Raw genomic sequence first — 19,961 nt, forward strand, 5'->3', positions numbered from 1 at the left:
CCTCAGATTGTAATGTAAGGCTGCCTCTCAATAGAGATTTTATAGATGGCTCCTGTTTTCTTCCTTGTATATGTTTATATTTTCCAAAATTTGTCCAGGATGTGTGAATTAATTTAATAGTTAAAGAAGAATTTTTTTGAGATGCCTGGGTGGCTCAGCAGTTGAGTGATCAGGGCATGATCCTGGAGACCCGGGATCGAGTCCCGCATCGGGCTCCCTCCATGGAGCCTGCTTCTCCCTCTGCCTGTGTCTCTGCCTCTCTCTCTCTCTCAAATAAATAAATAAAATCTTTTTTAAAAATTGGAATTTTTTATAGTAAAAACAAAATAAGTTACAGGCCGATATCTGAAGTTGAACAAAAGAGTCGCTTTAGAGGACAGCTTCGGAGAGTCCCAAACCAGAGTCAGCCTTGAAGAGAAAAGGCAGATTCTGTCCCAAATGTGATCATAAGGGTCTGCTTCCTCCTAGGGAAGGAACAAAGTGGCTACAGCCTTTCCCTTTCTCTCTCTCTTCTGTCAACACACACACACACACACACACACACACACACACACGGACATGCGCACGCATGCATATGCCAGGAGCTATTGAGCCTGGGAGAGCACAGGGCTATGAGGTTCTGTTCTCCCCCACTGTTTGGGATCCTGTGATCATGAAAATCTCTGTGCCCCTGGCTCTCCAAGACCAGCCCACGTCTCACAGTCCATCCATTTGACATCATAAGGACCCTGAAATTGTCCACAAGTGTGGCCGCTATGCTGTGTGTCTCTCGGGAAGGCAAGGGTCACAAAATCCAGAGAATTGTGGCTTTGGGAAGAAAGGTGATAGCACTTAGTTGAAATAAGGCTGAGCTGGCTGAGCAGAGAGGAAATAAACTCCAAGAGTGAATCTCAAGCTTTGCCCGTGGCTTCTGACAGAGGACAGCCCTGGATCGTCACCGTCTGCTCCCTCCAAGTACTCTGCAGTAAATGCCAAGGAGATACATGACTGAATGCTCCTCTCTCCAATGTTCTGAGCCCTGATTGCCTTAGCAGGACCAAAAAGAATGAATTAAAACTAAGAAAGGATGGCAACAGGCACAGGCAAAAAGAGAAAAATAAATTTGACTCTACATCAAACGTTAAAACTTCTGTGCATCCAAGGACACAATCCAAAGAGTAAAAAGGGAATCTACAGAATGGGAGAGATATTTGCAGATCCTATGTCTCACATCAGAGTAATATCCAGAATACTTAAAGAATTTTGGCAACTAGGGGCACCTGGCTGGCTGAGTCAGTAGAACTTGTGACTCTTGATCTCCAGGTAGTGAGTTTGAGCCCCACATTGGGTATAGAGCTTACCTAAAAATAAAATCTTGGAGAAAAAAAGGATTTCTATAACTCAATGAAAAAACAACCCCATTAAAAACTGAACAAAGGGCTTAAATGGACATTCTCTAAAGAAAACATAGGAAAAGCCAATAAGCACCTGAAAAGATGCTCCACATCACTAATTATTAGGGAAATGCAAAACAAAACTATGGAGAGGAACTATATTTAGACTAAGTAGCTAGAGGGAAGATGTGGACGCCCTGTGCAGTTCTGAAGTGGTTTTCCCAGGAAGAGAGACGCATCTGTGTCACTGGGTCATCTGAAGCACGAGATTAGATGCTGTTTTTAGGGGGAAAGGTGGAGATGATGTGCTCTTTCTTTCTTTCTTTTTTAATTTTATTAATTTATTTGACAGAGAGACAGCACAAGCTGGGGGAGCAGGAGAGGGAGAAGCAGGCTCCCCGGCTGAGCAGGGAGCTGGACACGGCGCTAGATCGCAGGACCCTGAGATCATGACCTGAGCCAAAGGCAGACACTTAACCAGCTGAGCCACCCATACATCCGATGTGCTGGTTCTCACAGGAAGCTCTTGGGGAGACTCTGGGCCGCCCCAGGATTTTCACTGCGACAAGCTCATTACTTGTATCCAAAAACCAAGCGCTCTAGAAGCCAGAGGAGAGGCAAACTCAAGTTGGATCCATGGCAAAGGCTGAAGCCGGAAGAGTGTTCGCCTGGCTCCCAGCCCACCCCATGTGAGTTCCGGGGCCACGCGCCTCAAGCCCGAGCAATGCAGGCACAGGTGGCTGCCTTCCTGCACCCGGGGTCCCGGGCACCATGGAGTGTGCTCCAGAAAGACCAATTCCAGAGCCCAGAGAGGGAGAGGGCCTTGATCCAGGCCTTCCAGCAGCTCCGGGGCACAGCTTCATTCAGGTCTTGGACTCCACCGTCTGTGTCTGCTCACCATCCCCAGCTAGTGCCTGACACCACGCCTGAAAGGCCACCAGCTTTTTTGAGAAGCGACACCCAAATCTCAGCAACTTTGTCTTGCCTGATGCAAATCACTCTCCCCACTTTGACCCTCTTCCCCTGTGTCTGCCTCCAGCCCTATGTATTTATTACCCAAACTCAGACTTCCCACCCTGCCCGAGGCTCCCCATCTCCTCATTGTTTCAGGTGGTCTTCTTTCTGGACTCGTGGGGACCCGCAGCCTCCTCCTCTGAGCTGTGCTTTCCTGGCACAGCCCTTGAACGCCACAGAGCAAGCCTCCAGATCTTCTCCCAGCAAGCGAGATGGTACCTGTTCTCCTCCCCTGGGGTAGTCTAAACAGGCATCTTTAAAAAAAGACATTTATTGCCAGGACAATTGGAGATAAGGAAAGATCATCTGTCTGCCCGGATGGCTTGAGCTGGGCCTGAGATGCAGTGTTGTCAGAGTGATTTTAGCACAGACTCTGCTAGACATTAGGCTCTTACAAACTCTAGATAAGGCCCTCGTTTTTATAAGGCTTGGAGGAGTAGAAGGGAGACGGGGAGTTGCATGATAGTTGCCACTGTAGATAAGAAGAATATATATTTTGTTTAACCAAACCTGTCCTTTGGCTGGAAACTCCAATGAAGTAGTATCCATCAAATCCTTTTCTGATTTACACAAATACCTGATTCCCCCGATAAGGAAAAGTGTAAGTCAACACTGCTCTGTTGTAATTGGGTGTTACCTGCCCAGATACCGGACTTTTTATCTACAGATCCTTTTGCAGGCTCCCTTTGGCTTTATCTGCCCAGTAGGTGTGACCAAATTGCCGTGTGTGTGTGTGTGTGTGTGTGTGTGTGTGTTGGTTCCAAGGGTCCATTCATGAATATGTCCCAAAGTAACGCCACAGAAAAATCGTGACTTGGAATCTAAAAGGAGGAAAAATGGAGATGACAGGAGCATGATGGATCTATTTAATAATCATACCTAAGCCGCCTCGTATTGTCTGCTCTTTGGAGATCTCGTCTGCTATCCATCACCCATAACACGGAGAAGCCGAATCCCGGGGCTGCCCTGATAAGAGGCCAATGCTGTGGTAAATCATCCCACACCTCCAGACTCAGTTTCTCCATCTCTGAAAGAGAAAATTCTGTCTACCACAGTGTATCTATCATGAGGATAAATGAGCTGTGTTACACCAAGTGATCTTAAAACAGAAAAGCTGGTGGATTAAATGAAGATTTACAAAGAATTATGTCCAAAGGATCATTATTTATGATGTACTTCATGAAGGTAATAGATGACACCTGGAAGGGACCCCAGAGCAAACCTACTTCCGATACCTCATTTTCCAGATGGAAAAAAAAAAAAAAAACAAGGAACACACCCCCTGCCCTTCCTCAGCTGGTCAGGGAAGACAAGTTGGTGATGCAAGTCACTGGTAACTCAAAGTCCACCTTCTAGCCCTGAAAGTGACACTTAGAATTTACAGCAATATAAAGGAACAGCCGTGATAAAATTTTGAGCAACACAGCAGAATACAAAGTAGCACATAATCTATGACTGTAGCTGTGCCATGAGAAATGCAGTACTTCAAAATGAATGAAAATAAGTGTGTTTGGGAGTGGGTTTTAGTTTAGAATTGGGTCTCTAGTTTTACCACCTTGTTACTGGTCTATTGAAATATCATGACTTTCTCTATGTAAAGAGATTTTTTCTTTGCATGCAATATAAAAGTGTATAGGCTATAAAAAGTAAAAGTGCCAGGGCACCTGGATGGTTCAGTTGGTAAAGCGTCTGCCTTCAGCTCAGGTCATGATCCTGGGGTTCTGGAATGGAGCCTCATGTCAGGCTCCCTCAATGGGGAGCCTGCTTTTCCCTTTCCCTCTGCCTGTTTCTCCCCTCGCTTGTGCAAGCCTCTCTCTCTCTCTCAATCTCTCTCTCTCTCTCTGTCAAATAAATAAATAATCTTAAAGAAAAAAAAAAGAGTACAAGCACCTACCCTACTCTCACTCCCCAATCTCTTAATCCCATTCTCCCAAATTAACTAGCTTTAAATGTGCAGTATCTTTCCAGATCTTTCTCAGATAGAAACCCAAATCTCAATGTTGGTATTTATGGGTGGGTTGGTTGTTTTTTGTTTTTTTGTTTTTGTTTTTATTTTTGTTTTTAATGAAAAGGGCGTGAGGTGGTGACTCTCAAGTGTCCATCACACTATTCAACAAGTGGGAACAAACCATCCGGTGACAATAAGCTGTCAAAGGGAGGAAGATACACTCTTTACCAAGGGACCAGGGAAAGGTGACTTGTGCAGCAGGGCAGAAAAAGAGTTCATTCACCTTCCCGAGAGGAGACTTTACTCCCAGAAAAACACCAACTCAGCATGGCGTCTCCTGGCCCAGCTCCTTCCCTTTCAGCCTAAAGCACCAAGTGTGTTGGTCTGTGGACTCAATCATCATCAGCTTAGTCACAGGCCAGCTTGATAGAGGGAGGCTCTGACACATCAGTGAATCAGTGTGCATGAGTGACTTGAGAAAAACAAATCATAAAACAGGAATTATGGGAATCGTGGGTGGAACACGCAGGCCTTACGTCCAACATATATGTTATAAACATGGATACTATTCCTGGGAAATCCACCATCCTTCATGAATCGATTCAAATGTCGCTTTCATTAAATACTCATTTATTCTCAACTCTAGGCTGTCATAATGCACTAATCCAAATTTTGGAAAAGGGTACTTTCATAATGCAGTGCTCTAGGTACCCTCCCACTTACATGCTATCCTCACCAATATACACATCCCCTCTATTGACCCCAAAATAGTGGGCTCTCCATATTCAGAGTTGCCAGGTTTAGCACATAAAAACACAAGATACACAGTTAAATTTGAATTTCAGACAAATAACACATTGTATTTTAGTCTAAGTAGGTCTCATATGTCCTGAAGATTACCTGGCAATTCTATTCAAATGCCATACTCTCTACTGGCCAGTTGATTTGACAATTTTGTCTGATAATTTTATTTGTTCAAAAAGCACAGTCTAGGGGCACCTGAGTGGCTCAGTCAGTTAAGTGTTCAACTCTTGGTTTCAGCTCAGGTCATGATCCCAGGTCGCGAGATGGAGGTCCAGGTGGGGCTCAGCATTCAGTGGGAAGTCTGCTTGAAGATTCTCTCCCTCTGCTCCTCCCCTGTCTCTCACACTCTGTCTCATAAATAAATAAATAAATAAATAAATAAATAAATAAAGAAAATAAATTTTTTAATTTTAGGATGGGGATCCCTGGGTGGCTCAGCGGTTTAGCGCCTCCCTTTGGCCCAGGGTGTGATTCTGGAGTCCCGGGATCGAGTTCCACATCAAGCTTCCTGTATGGAGCCTGTTTCTCCCTCTGCCTATGTCTCTGTCTCTCTCTCTGTCTTTCATGAATAAATAAATAAAATCTTTAAAAATAAATGTTTTTAAGTACAAAGAATGGGTGATACCAACTCAGAAATGGAAACTCCCTTGGGAATATTTGCTACAAATAATAATCTTTAGAAACATGCAAAATTTGTCACAGTATTGACATTACCCAACTTCATCCAAGCATTCGATAAATCCTTGTTAAAATAAATAAATTTAAAGTAGTTTCTTTGCACATTTAATCAGAAAGGTACAGTGGTATCTCATCTATTCCGTGAAATAAATTACACAGATATCTTAACAGATATCTTAACTATGTATTGGAAAACTGTGAGTGATATAAACATCATCTCAACTAATGTTTACATAGTAGTTTATAAAATACTAATTATGTATGCAATTTCACATAATGCTTATAAAAGCCCTGTGAGACAACTATTTTATCATTACCACTCTTAAGTATAAAACTTTGTTATTTTATATTTATTTTTATTCACAGGGACATATACGAAACAGGCTGGGTTCAGAGGAATTAAGTATCTTGTTCAATAGCTGAACACCTAGTAAGTGAGAAAACCAGGTGTTAAATCTTGCGCTTCTTTATCTCCACACATCCTTAATCTAAAAAAAAATAAATAAGTTCTTAATGCATAATATTTGCAGAAAAATTGGTAAGTATGAATTAGAAAAAAGAAAAAAATGTAAATCACCAGATATGTCATCACCCAAAACCAGCTACTATTAAAATATTAGAATTAACTATCTCCTTTCAGACATTTTCCAACACAAATAGATAATGCAGCTATATACCTAAATAGATAGTGTCTATCTATCTATTCACGTGTGTGAGCTATAGTGAGCTATTCAAAACATCTATCTGAGCATGTAATTTTCTTGATTAAAACTCTTCAAAAACTTAACGTTTTCTGGTGATAAAACTCCAAATCCTCTCATGGTTTGCATGGCCACAAGCTGGCCCAAGCCTATTTCTCCAGGCTCATCTTGGTCCAATCACTGCCCACCTTATTCTGTTCTTCAGCCACATTAACCATCTTTCATCTTTATTAACTCAATTAACAAAAGTAATATTGCATTTATGTTTTAATGTGCATTCATATAAATTATTAGTGAAGTTTAACTTTTTTCACATTAATTGGCAAGTTTTATTTCTTTTTTTGTATAAGATGTCTATTTATATCCTTCATCTAATTTTGTACTGAAGCCTTGTCTTGTTCCTACTGATTTGTGTTTGTTGTATATTTAAAATGTTTATCCTTATCTGACATGTAAATTGCAAATAAATCATAATAATTTTTGCCATACAGAGTTTTAATTTTCTATCTAGTTAAATCTATAAAGATACATCTTTATAGTTTGCACCTTCGATGTCATGCATTGAATGGTCTTTCCTACCCTGAGATTATATAAATGTTCAGCATATTTTTTCCACAACTTTTGTGGTTTTATGTTTTTAATTAGATATTTGATCCAACTAAAATTTAAACATACAGTGTGAGATAACATTTGCCATCAAATGTTTACATTTGTTTACAAATGGTTTGCAATTGCCCACACAATTTTTACTTTATTCTTTTTTTTTGTATATTTTTTATTGGAGTTCAATTTGCCAACATATAGTATAACACCCAGTGCTCATCCTGCCAAGTGCCCCACTCAATGCCCATCACCCAGTCACCCCATTCCCCCACTCACCTCCCCTTCCACTACCCCTGTTCGTTTCCCAAAGTTAGGAGTCTCTTATGGTTTGTCTCCCTCTCTGATATCTCCTACTCATTTTCTCTCCTTTCCCCTATAATCCCTTTCACTATTTTTTGTATTCCCCCGTATGAGTGAAACCATATAATGTTTGTCCTTCTCCGATTGACTTACTTCACTCAGCATAATACCCTCCAGTTCCATCCACATTTAAGTGAATGGTAAGTATTCATCCTTTCTAGTGGCTGAGTAATATTCCGTTGTCTACATAGACCACATCTTCTTTATCCATTCATCGTTCGATGGATACTGAGGCTCCTTCCACAGTTTGGCTATTGTGGACATTGCTGCTATAAACATTGGGGTTCAGATGTCTCGGCTTTTCATTGCATCTGTGTCTTTGGGGTAAATCCCCAGTAGTGCAATTGCTGGGTCTTAGGGTAGTTCTATTTGTAACTCTTTGAGGAACCTCCACACAGTTTTCCAGAGTAGCTGTACCAGTTCACATTTCCACCAACAGTGCAGGAGGGTTCCCCTTTCTCCACACCCTCTCCAACATTTGTTGTTTCCTGTCTTGTTAATTTTCACCATTCTCACTGGTGTGAGGTGATATCTCATTGTGGTTTTGATTTGTATTTCCCTGATGGCAAGAGATGCAGAGCATTTTCTCATGTGCTTGTGAGCCATGTGTATGTCTTCTTTGGTGAAATTTCTGTTCATGTCTTTTGCCCATTTCACGATTGGATTGTTTGTTTCCTTGGTGTTGAGTTTAATAAGTTCTTTATGGATCTTGGATACTAGCCCTTTATCTGATACGTCATTTGCAAATATCTTCTCCCATTCTGTAGGTTGTCTTTTAGTTTTGTTGACTGTTTCTTTGGCTGTGCAGAAGCTTTTGATCTTGATTAAGTTCCAATAGTTTTTTTGCTTTTGTTTCCCTTGCCTTCATAGACGTATCTTGCAAGAAGTTGCTGTGGCCAAGTTCAAAAAGGGTGTTGCCTGTGTTCTCCTCTAGGATTTTGATGGAATCTTGTCTCACGTTTAGATCTTTCATCCATTTTGAGTTTATCTTTGTGTCTGGTGTAAGAGAATGGTCTAGTTTCATTCTTCTGCATGTGGCTGTCCAATTTTCCCAGCACCATTTATTGAAGAGACTGTCTTTTTTCCAGTGGATAGTCTTTCCTGCTTTGTTGAATATTAGTTGATCATAGAGTTGAGGGTCCACTTCTGGATTTTCTATTCTGATCCATTGATCTATGTGTCTGTTTTTGTGCCAGTACCACACTGTCTTGATGACCACAGCTTTGTAGTACAACCTGAAATCTGGCATTGTGATGCCCCAAGCTATGGTTTTCTTTTTTAATATTCCCCTGGCTATTCAGGGTCTTTTCTGATTCCACACAAATCTTAAGATGATTAGTTCCAACTCTCTGAAGAAAGTCCATGGTATTTTGATAGGGATTGCTTTGAATGTGTAAATTGCCCTGGGTAGCATTGACATTTTCACAATATTAATTCTTCCAATCCACAAGCATGGAATATTTTTCCATCTCTTTGTGTCTTCCTCAATTTCTTTCAGAAGTGTTCTATAGTTTTTAGGGTATAGATCCTTTATCTCTTTGGTTAGGTTTATTCCTAGGTATCTTATGCTTTTGGGTGCTACTGATAATGGGATTGACTCCTTAATTTCTCTTTCTTCAGTCTCATTGTTAGTGTATAGAAATGCCACTAATTTTGGGGCATTGATTTTGTATCCTGCCACACTGCCGAATTGCTGTATGAGTTCTGGCAATCTTGGGGTGCCCACACATTTTTATTGAATAATCTGTTCTTTATAAAATGCCACATTTATAATGTAGAAAACCCCTATGTATATTTCTGGACTACCTATTTCTGTTCCATTGATCAATCTGCATATTATTAAGTCAATGCCTCATTGCTATCATTACAGCTTTATAATACATTTTAACATTTAGCGGTCAAGTCCTTTTGATTACTTTTCTTTCATGGCTATTTTTGTCCCTTTATTATTTCAAATAAATGTTAAGACAAATTTGTGAAGTTCTAAAATATCAACATATCTTTCAATAATGAGTTTTCTCACCTAAGAGAATAGTATGTTTCTTCATTTATTTCATCTTTTCTTTCTCCTTCAATAAAGTTTAACCTTTTTTTGTGAAGTCCCCCACTTTGCATTGTCAATGAAAATCATGTAAGAATCTTTGTCCCATAATCCCACCCAATAGCAACTCAGCAACCACACTCTCAACTGGAATGGTGTCAGAGAAACCTAATGGAGTCAGGACTTTCACCACCACACATTGATAATGAGACCACCCTCTTCCCTATGGTATAAGTGGAGGCCACACAAAGTTACAACACACCTCTAGTGATCTTAGACAGAGTAGAATCAGTAGAGGCTTAGTGGGGAGCCCAAACTTCCAGTGGTTCCAGAAACTACTGTAACAGAAGATTTAAATAAAATCCAGTCTTGTAATGTAACCTGCAAAATGCCAAAGTTTCAATTGAAAATCATTCGTTATACTGAGAACCAGGGAAAACTCAACTTGATAAGGCAAGACAATCAACCAAGATGGCATATATGTTAGAATTATCTGACAAAGATTTAACAGCAGCCAATAGAAATGCTTCAATAGGGACACCTTGTGTGCCTCAGTCAGTTGTCTGCCTTAGGCTCAGGGCATGATCTTAGGGTCCTGGGATCAAGCCCCACAGCAGCCTCCCTGCTCAGTGGGGAGTCTGCTTCTCTCTCTCCCTCTGCCCCTCCCCCCATTTATTCTTTCTGTCTCAAATAAATAAATAAAATCTTTTAAAAAAAAAGAAAGGTTTCAATTACAAACACTTGAAACAAATGAAAAGGCAGAAACTCTTAGTAAATAAGAGCAAATAAAGAAGAACCAAATGGAAATTTTAGAACTAAAAAATACGGTGACCAAAATGAAAAACGTGGTGGATGGATTCAGCAGCAGAATGGAGGGGACGAAAGTAAGAATCAGTGAACTTGAAAATAGAATAGTAGGCTGGCTTGGTCAGTGGAGAGTGCAACTCTTGATCTCAGGGTTGTGGGTTGAAGCCCCACATTGGGTATAGAGATTACTTAAAAGTAAAATCTTAAAAAAAAAAAAAAAAAAGGAAAAAGAAAATAAAACAGTAGAAATTATTACCCAGCCTGAACAATAGACAGAAAAGAGGCTTAAAAAAATGAAAAGAACCTCAGAGATGATGGGACAATAATGACAACAACAAAAATAACATTCATGTCACTGGAGTCCCAGGAAAAGAGGAGAAGAGAGCAAGGCTTACAAAGTATTTTTAAAAACCTGAAATTTTCCAAATTTGGCAAAAGACATAAACTTAGAGATTCAAAAAACTGAGTGAACCTCAAAACAGGATAAATTTGGGGCAGCCCAGGTGGCTCAGTGGCTTAGCACTGCCTTCAGCCCAGGGCCTGATCCTGGAGACCTGGGATCAAGTCCCACATTGGGCTCCCTGCGTGGAGCCTACTTCTCCCTCTGCCTGTGTCTCTGCCTCTCTCTGTGTGTCTCTCATTAATAAATAAATAAAATCTTTTTAAAAAGTAGCCAAAACATGGAAACAAGCTGTGTCCACCAACAGAAGAATGGATAAAGAAGGTTATGATAAATACACAATAGAAATATTACTCAACCATAAAAAAGAATTCTTGCCATTTATGACAACATGGATAGAATCTGAGGGCATTATTTCACGTGAAATAAGTCAGACAAAGAAGGATAAATTCAATATGATCTCACTTATACATGGAATTTTTTTTAACGAACTCATAGATGCAGAAAACAGATTGGTGGTTGCCAGAGGTGAGGGATGAGGGGTGGGCCAAATGAGTGAAGAAGGTCAAAAGGTAAAATTTTTAGTTATAAAATAAGTCATGGGATATAATGTACAGCATGGTGACTATCCCTAATAATTCTCCATTGCCTATTTGAAAGCTGCAAAGAGAGTAAATCTTAAAAGTTGTCATCACAAGAAAAAAATTGTATGGTGAAAGATGTTAACTAGACTTATTTATGGTGATCATTTCATAATATATACAAATATCAAGTCCTTACATTTTTCACCTGAAACTAATATATTATATCACAATTATATCTCAATGTTTTTAAAAAACACTGAGAGGGAGGCAAACCATAGACACTGAACTCTAGGAAACAAACTGAGGGTTGCTAGAGGGGAAGTGGGTGAGGGGAAGGGATAATTGGGTGATGGACATTAAGGACGGCATTTGATGTAATGAGCACCAGGTGTTATATGCAACTAGAATTTTAGAATCACTAAAATTCTATCTCTGAAACTGAAAAAGAGAGAGAGGGAGGGAGGGAGAGAGAGAGAGAGAGAGAGAGTACACTTATCTTGATGAGTACTGAGTAATGTATAGAATTGTGAGTCACCATATTGTACACCGTAAACTAATGTAACATTGTATACTAATTATACTTCAATTTAAATAATGACTTAAAAAGGGAAAAAAAAAAGGGATCCCTGGGTGGCGCAGCGGTTTGGCGCCTGCCTTTGGCCCAGGGCGCGATCCTGGAGACCTGGGATCGAATCCCACGTCGGGCTCCCGATGCATGGAGCCTGCTTCTCCCTCTGCCTGTGTCTCTGCCTCTCTCTCTATCTCTCTGTGACTATCATAAATAAATAAAAATTAAAAAAAAATTCATTAAAAAAAAAAAGGGAAAAAAAAAGCACTATGGTAAAATAAAATAAAATCACCAGGTAAACTGTGGAATATAGGAGAAATAACTAGTCCCAGAGACAGAGGTTTCTCTGCCATCGACTAGTTGTGTGTCTTGAACATGTAATCTTGTTCTGACTCAGTTTGCCAATATATAAAGGAGTATATAGTTTTTTTTTTAAGAAAAATTTTGAGGGGCATAGCTAAATCAGTGCTAAGAAAGAAATCTGTAACACTAAGCGTTTGTATTAGAAAGAGAAAAACCTCTCAAATAAGTAATCTAAACTCCCACCTCAAGAAGCTATAAGAATCAAAGTGAAATAAATACAAAGCAAGTTGAAGGAAAGAATTACAAAGGCAAGAATAGATACCAATGGAATTTGAAAACCAAAAAAATAATAGAGAAAAAAATCAATGGAACAAAAAACTTGTTCTTTGAAAAGACCAGTAAAGTTGACAAAACTCTAACAAAAATGAAAATGTTAAAAGCAAGTGAAGATACAAATTGCCAAGATCAGGAATGAAACAAGGAATATTATTTCAGACCCTACAGAAATCATAAGACAAAAGGTGAATACTGTGATCCATTCTACACACACGTTTGAAGACTTAGATGAAATGGACCAATTCCTCAAAAAACAAACGACAACAACTTTCTTAATATGAAATAGGTCATTTGAGGGACGCCTGGGTGGCTCAACGGTTGAGCGTCTACCTTTGGCTCAGAGCGTGATCCTGGGGTCTTGGGATCGAGTCCCACATCGGGCTCTCTGCATGGAGCCTGCTTCTCCCTCTGCCTCTGTCTCTGCCTCTCTCTCTGTCTCTCGTGAATAAATAAATAAAATCTTAAAAAAAAAAGAACATGGGCTTCTTTAAAAAAAAAATATATATATATAAAGAAAACTCAAACTCAACACTGAAAAAACAAACAACCCAATTAGAAAATGGGCAAAAGACGTGAAGAGACATTTCACTGAAGAAAATATACAATTGCAAATAAGCACATGAAAAGATTTTCAAGAAACATCACTAGCCATAAGGAAAACACAAATTAAGACCTGATAAATATCATTACACTCCTATCAGACGAGCTTAAATTAAAAATAGATCTCAAATACTGACAAGGATGTGGAAAAATTGGATCTCTCACATTTTGACGGTGGAATATAAAATGGTACTGCCACTCTGGAGGACAGTTTGGCAGTTTCTTACAAAACTAAACATACAATTATCATGTGACACAGCACACTCCTGGGCATTCATCCCAGAGAAACGAAAACTTATGTCCACACAAAAAGCTGTACATAATTACTTTTAGCAGCTTCCTTTGTAATAGTCAACACAGCCAAAATGTCCTTTAGTTGGTTAATGGTTAAATAAACAGTGGTGCACCCATACTATGGGATTCTACTCAGCAATGAAATGAATTAATGATGAATAATGAATTAATGATGAATTGATGATAAATGAATTAATGAATTAATGCAACAACCTGGATGGATCTCAAGGACATTATGCTGATTTTAAAAAGCCAATGTCACAAGGTCAGGTACTGTATGATTCTATTTGTATAACATTCTCAAAATAATTGGGATCCCTGGGTGGCGCAGCAGTTTGGCGCCTGCCTTTGGCCCAGGGCGCGATCCTGGAGACCCGGGATCGAATCCCATGTCGGGCTCCCGGTGCATGGAGCCTGCTTCTCTCTCTGCCTGTGTCTCTGCCTCTCTCTCTCTCTCTCTCTCTCTGTGTGTGTGTGACTATCATAAATAAATAAATAAATAATTTAAAAAAAAATTAAATTACACAGGTGGAGAAAATTGGTGGTTGCCAGGCGTGAGGAAGGGGGTTGGGTGTGACTAGAAAGGAGTAGTACAAGGGGGAGGAGGTCTTTGTGCTGATGGAATAATTGTGTATCTTGACTGCAGGGATGGGTACGTGAATTTACATATGATAGAATGACAAAGAATGATACACACATATTGTCAATGTCCTGGTTTTGATACTGTACCATGGTTATGTAAGATGCAATCACTGAGGGAAACAGAGTAGAATACAAGAAATGTACTGTCTTTGCATCTTTCTGTGAATATATATAATCTTATAATAATACATTATATTATTATATATACACAGCAGTGTATTAGCAGCCAAGAGACTTTCCTATGAGTAAGGCCGGTAAAGGGAAGAACACGTGGGTTATAATGAGTCCTTTCCTCTATTTCGATTGCACTCATCTCTTTTAATAAACTGTGGAGGATGACAACAATGATTGCACTGTCTTCCTTTTAAAATACATAATGTAAATAAATAAATAAATAAATAAATAAATAAATAAATAAAATACATAATGTGAGGCATGCCTGGGTAGCTCAGCGGTTGAGCGTCTGCCTTCAGCTCAGGTCGTGAGCCCGGAGTCCCAGGATCGAGTCCCACAGCGGGCTCCCTGCATGAAGCCTGCTTCTCCCTCTGCTTATGTCTCTGCCTCTCTCTCTATGTGTCTTTCATAAATAAATAAAATCTCTTAAAAATAAAATAAAATACGTAATGTCAAAGGAGCCTTGATCACTTATGGAGATTCGGTTTCTTCAATTCCACAGCCTCCACAAAATATATATATATTTTGCAGGCCAGCCAGTCCATAGAATTCCAGATTATTCTGTGTGTGCAGCCCTTTGTTGGTACTCTTCTCATGGCAAGTATCTAAAAAAGTTCATATTCGCTTAGTAAAGTTGTAGCCGAATCTAGGGGTTCTAAGTATGTCATCATAGTCCTTGTTACCTAGCAGACCTTCTTCCACATGTGGAATTTGAAGATGCACATCCCACCAACTTTGGAAGCCCAATATACAGATGGCTTCTTCATCACTAGCCCTGGCTGGAAAGTCTCAGGAAAACTGAGTGCATCTTCAAATTGACCAACTTAGGGCACTTGTTCCAACTACACCACAAAAAAGGATGTCCCATAGAAAGGAAGATTCTCCCACTGGAAGAAGGGACAAGAGAGGCCAAGCGCGGAAATCAGCCCCCCAAAAAGGTCTTCTCTGCCCTTAAAAAGGAAAATTTCAGACAGTCCCTACCCCTGCAGGCTTTATGTTCCACAAGGAGAAACAAGCCAAAACCAAACATGCAAATTTATTTATCAACACAAGAGACAGGAGCTTGCAAATATGTCCACCTTGAGCCCCAACTCTATGAAAAGACTGATCTGAGTAGGATGTTGGTAAAGTGTGAGTAACGAAATGTTGCACTGGCCTTGGACATGACCAGAGGGCCTGGAATCCGATCGATCTAGGGTGGAGGGATCGAGTTTCCAAGGAGGGAAAGATTCTGGCTCTTGAACACACAAGGTTAATGGGTCACATGAGAGAACAGAGGTGAATGCTTGCCAAATTGTAAACTGCTGCACAGGTATTATCTAGCAGAGAGCATGAGGAGAACATCCTCGAGGAAAAGTCCAGTGAGCGGTTCAGAGTCCACTGGCAAGGCAAGAAGCATATCAGGGTTGAAGCTAGTAGCCCTGAGTTCAAGGCCCTTCTATAAAGTTAGATAAAAAAGGGTGAGAGAAAATACACACAAAGTGCTCAGCATCGTACTTGGTACCATGATGAGAACCCGAGGAATGGTCTCCATTCATAGCTACAGTCCTGGCTCATCAAGTCGATGTGCAGAACAAGAGGGTGGGAGACTGAGGGTGCAGACACAGAAGATCAAGCTAGAATGAAGTGACACTAATAAAACCCCAGGGACCTCTCTAACTAGACAGCCTGGGTTTTATTTAAGAAACTTTCAGGAGGGACACTGGATGGCTCAGTGGTTGAGCGTCTGCCTTTGGCTCAGGTTGTGATCCCAGGGTCCTGGGATCCAGGCCCACATCGGGCTCCCCACAGGGCACCTGCTTCTCCCTCTGCCTATGTCTCTGCCTCTCTCTGTGTCTCTCATGTCTAAATAAATAAAAATCTTTAAAAAAAGAAAAGAAAGAAACTTTCAGGAAACATCTATTGATCCAGTCAAATTGCAACTGAGGTAATGGAAATATTCTGGATTTAGATAGTAGTGGTGGTTGCACAGCCTTGTGAATATACTAAAAGCCACTGAATGGTGCATTTGACAAGAGTGAGTTTCATGATATGTGAGCTAGGTCTCAATTTTAAAAAAATTGGGGGATGCCTGGGTTGCTCAGTGGTTGAGCATTTGTCTTTGGCTCAGGATGTGATTCCTGGGTTCCAGGATCAAGTCCTGTATCAGGTTCCCTGTGAGGAGCCTGCTTCTCCTTCTGCCTATGTCTCTGCCTCTCTCTCTCTCTCTCTCTCTCTCTCTCTCTCTCTCTCATGAATAAATAAATAAAATCTTTAAAAATAAGTAAATAAATAAATAAAATAAAATAAAAATCGGAAACTGACAAGCTAGAGAAGAGAGATAGGTCAACAGGGTGGAAATGCAATTAAGTCAGAACCTGGCCTGACAGGCCACTTGTTTTCCAATTATCCTTAACCCTGCCCGTGCCACACAGACTTCAGGGACTTCCAGAGTCAATGAGATGTTCTAAAGGCCCAGGCCCGAAGTTCTCACCTTTACCAAAAGCTGGTGGTCACCCTAGGGCCTCCCAGTCACAAGGACACACTTATCAACAGTAACATCAACACAATTGGAAGAGCTGCCTGCTAAGCATGGCACAGCCATGAGTTCCTCTTGAACCTGGAAGGGTTCTTGGGCAGCTGGTCAACACCTGCCAGGCAACTGTCCACAGATATCCTGCGTGGACATAGGTTGACGCAGGAGGCCACAGCTGAGTCACTGGGCTAAAGGCAAGCGTCTTCTTTTTTTTGTTTTTTAATTTAAATTCAAGGGCATCCCTGGGTGGCTCAGCAGTTTGGTGCCTGCTTTCAGTCCAGGTTGTGGTCCTGGGGTCCTGGGATCCAGTCCCGCATCGGGGGTTTCCTGCGTGGGGCCTGCTTCTCCCTCTGCCTGTGTCTCTGCCTCTCTCTGTGTGTGTCTCTCATGAATAAATAAATAAAATCTTTTTAAAAATTTAAATTCAGGGATCCCTGGGTGGTGCAGCGGTTTAGCGCCTGCCTTTGGCCCGGGGTGTGATCCTGGAGACCTGGGATCAGATCCCACGTCGGGCTCCCTGCATGGAGCCTGCTTCTCCCTCTGACTGTGTCTCTGCCTCTCTCTCCTCTCTCTCTGTGTGATTATCATGAATAAATAAATAAAATCTTTAAAAAAAATTTAAATTCAATTAATTAACATATAATATATTATTGGTTTCAGAGGTAGAGGTCAGTGAGTCATCAGTCTTATATAACACTCAGTGTTCATTACATCACATACCCTCCTTAATGCCCATCACCCAGCTACCCCTTCCCCACACTCCTGTCCCCTCCAGCAACCCTCAGTTTGTTTCCTATGATTAAGAGTCTCTTATGGTTTGTCTCTCTCTCTGATTTAGTCTTGTTTTATTTTTTCCTCTCTTCCCCTATGATCCTTTGTTTTATTTCTTAAATTTCACATATTTGTTTTTCCCTGATTGATTTATTTCACTTAGCATACTATCCTCTAGTTCCATCCACATCATTGCAAATGGCAAGATTTCTTTTTCTTTTTTTAACGGCTGAGTAGTGTTCCAGCAAGCCTCCTCTTCTGCCCACAGCTAATAATATTAATAACAGTTTATTCATTCACTCAGTCATTCATTTTAATTCTAGACTTCACACTAAGTGATTCCCATTTCACCTCCATAGGAACCCTATAAGAATTGTTATCATGCCCATTTTACGGATTTGAAAACTGAGTCTTAAAGATATTAATTAATTTACTCACACAAGAAGAAGAAATGTAATTTCTGGAGACTGTCTCTTCATCATATGTTCAATGTCAAACACCCCAGAGGAAGGAGAGTTTTTAGAAGGGAAGTCATAATTTAAGAGTTATTTGGTGAGAGAGAGGGACAGGTGGTAAGAAAGACTTGCTTTCTACCTTCTGTAGTACTTTTAATTTTAGCAATAAATATGTAACACTTTGATAATAGAAAAACTAATAAAAACTGTGTGTGTGTGTGTGTGTGTGTGTGTGTTTTAAGGAATAGGGAAAGGAGACCTAAAAACAGGTGTTCCTCAGATCTCAGAAAGTCTCGGGCTCTCTCCTTGGTGTGGGTTTTGATTGATTTTTAGAGTTCTGGCTGCTTTTATCAGCAGTTCCATCATCTCTAGGAGTTACCTTCTGACTGAACAGAACAAGCGAGGGGATCCGTGGGTGGCTTGGCAGTTTAGTGCCTGCCTTTGGCCCAGGGCATGATCCCAAAGTCCTGGGATGGAGTCCCGCACTGAGATCCCAGTAGGGAGCCTGCTTCTCCCTCTGCCTGTGTCTCTCCCCCTCTCTCTGTGTCTCTCATGAAAAATAAATAAGATCTTTTTAAAAAAAAAAGACTATATGATCCCACTTGTATGAGACACTTAGACTAGTCAAAGCCATAGAGACAGAAAGTAGAATGGGGGTCACCAGGGGAGAGGAGGAATGGGAAGTTAGTGTTCTATGAGGACAGAGTTTCAGCTTAGGAAGAGGACATATACTTAAAACTGGTTCCTATGGCAAACTTTATGTTATATATATTTTACCATAATAATTTTTTTAAAAGTCCATAAAGAGAAGCTATGTGGGAACAAGGCAGTCCTCTTGTGAAATAACCCCGGTCATGGAGAAAGAAGGACCCAAGCTTCTGCATCCAGACCTTATACTGTTCAGCTCACTCTTTAGGAATTTTAATGATCTGACACCACAGGGAGTTTTACACTAAAATCTTCCTGTGGCATAGTTTCTACAAGCTATTTGGCGGGGGAAGAGTGTAAAGGCAGATAACAATAATAGACACCTTATTCATCACTTACAAAAACATTAGTAACTAAAAATTCTTAGAAGGGAAAAAAAATTCATTATCCCCTTACATTTTCCCCTTTTTTTCCCAGGCCTTCATCTCTCTGATTTCTTTTCCACCAAATACTTGCTCTTTGACCTCTGGCAGTTCGCTTACCTTTGCTGATTCAGGTTCCTGGTCTCCATTTGGAAAAAAGTCATCCCTTGTACATTCTCTCTCCACTTTCCAGAGAGACTATGGTAAGGATTTTGGGAGACTGGGAACTGGGAAATAGGTTAAAACATAAAGGTGTTGTGTTTCTGCGGCTTCTTAAGAACTAAGTGCCTTTGGGAGATACTGACTCCACAGCTGAGTGAGACTCACTCTAAATAATGCCGGGCCTGACAGGGTAGGCTTCTGCCCTGGTTTACCTGATACCTCTGGTCAGGCCACAACCACTGCTCCCTGCTTCTTCCTGTGTTCGTGGCACAGCCCCACCATCCTGGGTCATCTGGAAGACAAGGAAGTGTGGTGGCCAGTAGAGCTGTACCTCCATGCAATGTAGAGTGGTGAGCTCCCCATACCAGGAGTATCCAGAGTACAGATAATCACCTCATTGGTGCTTTCTGCTTTGGGTAGAAGATTGGAATTCTGAGGTATCTTCTAACTCTAAGAATTCAGTGACTTCTTTATGGCTTGATGAGGAATCATCAATTAATCATGTACCCCTTTCCTTGCTGTATGACTGGGCCATGGACATATTTCTAACCTCCTGGAGCTCAACTGTCTCAACTTCCTCTTACTGTTATATAATCTGCCTACCTGCTCCCGTTGTGAGGAGCCCAGGCAATACAACACAAAAAGTGCTTTGAAAATCTGTGATTTGGGGATACCTGGGTGGCTCAGTTGGTTGAGCCTCAGCTTTCAGCTGAGGTCAGAATCCTGGGTTCCTGGGATTGAATCCTGCATCGGGCTCC

General features: G+C 40.7%; 1 long non-coding RNA gene across 1 annotated transcript; it reads right to left on the reverse strand.

Annotated features, from left to right (window-relative positions):
- Window positions 1-5,864: 5,864 nt before the first annotated feature.
- LOC121497576 lies at window positions 5,865-19,888 on the reverse strand. Its single transcript, XR_005989510.1, has 3 exons — window positions 19,416-19,888; window positions 9,785-9,903; window positions 5,865-6,305 (listed from the first exon to the last, which is right to left on the reverse strand). It is a non-coding gene; the product is annotated as an uncharacterized LOC121497576 (long non-coding RNA).
- Between the last annotated feature and the right edge of the window lie 73 nt (window positions 19,889-19,961).

Source organism: Vulpes lagopus, chromosome 8, assembly GCF_018345385.1.
Source record: "Vulpes lagopus strain Blue_001 chromosome 8, ASM1834538v1, whole genome shotgun sequence".
Classification (NCBI taxonomy): domain Eukaryota; kingdom Metazoa; phylum Chordata; class Mammalia; order Carnivora; family Canidae; genus Vulpes; species Vulpes lagopus.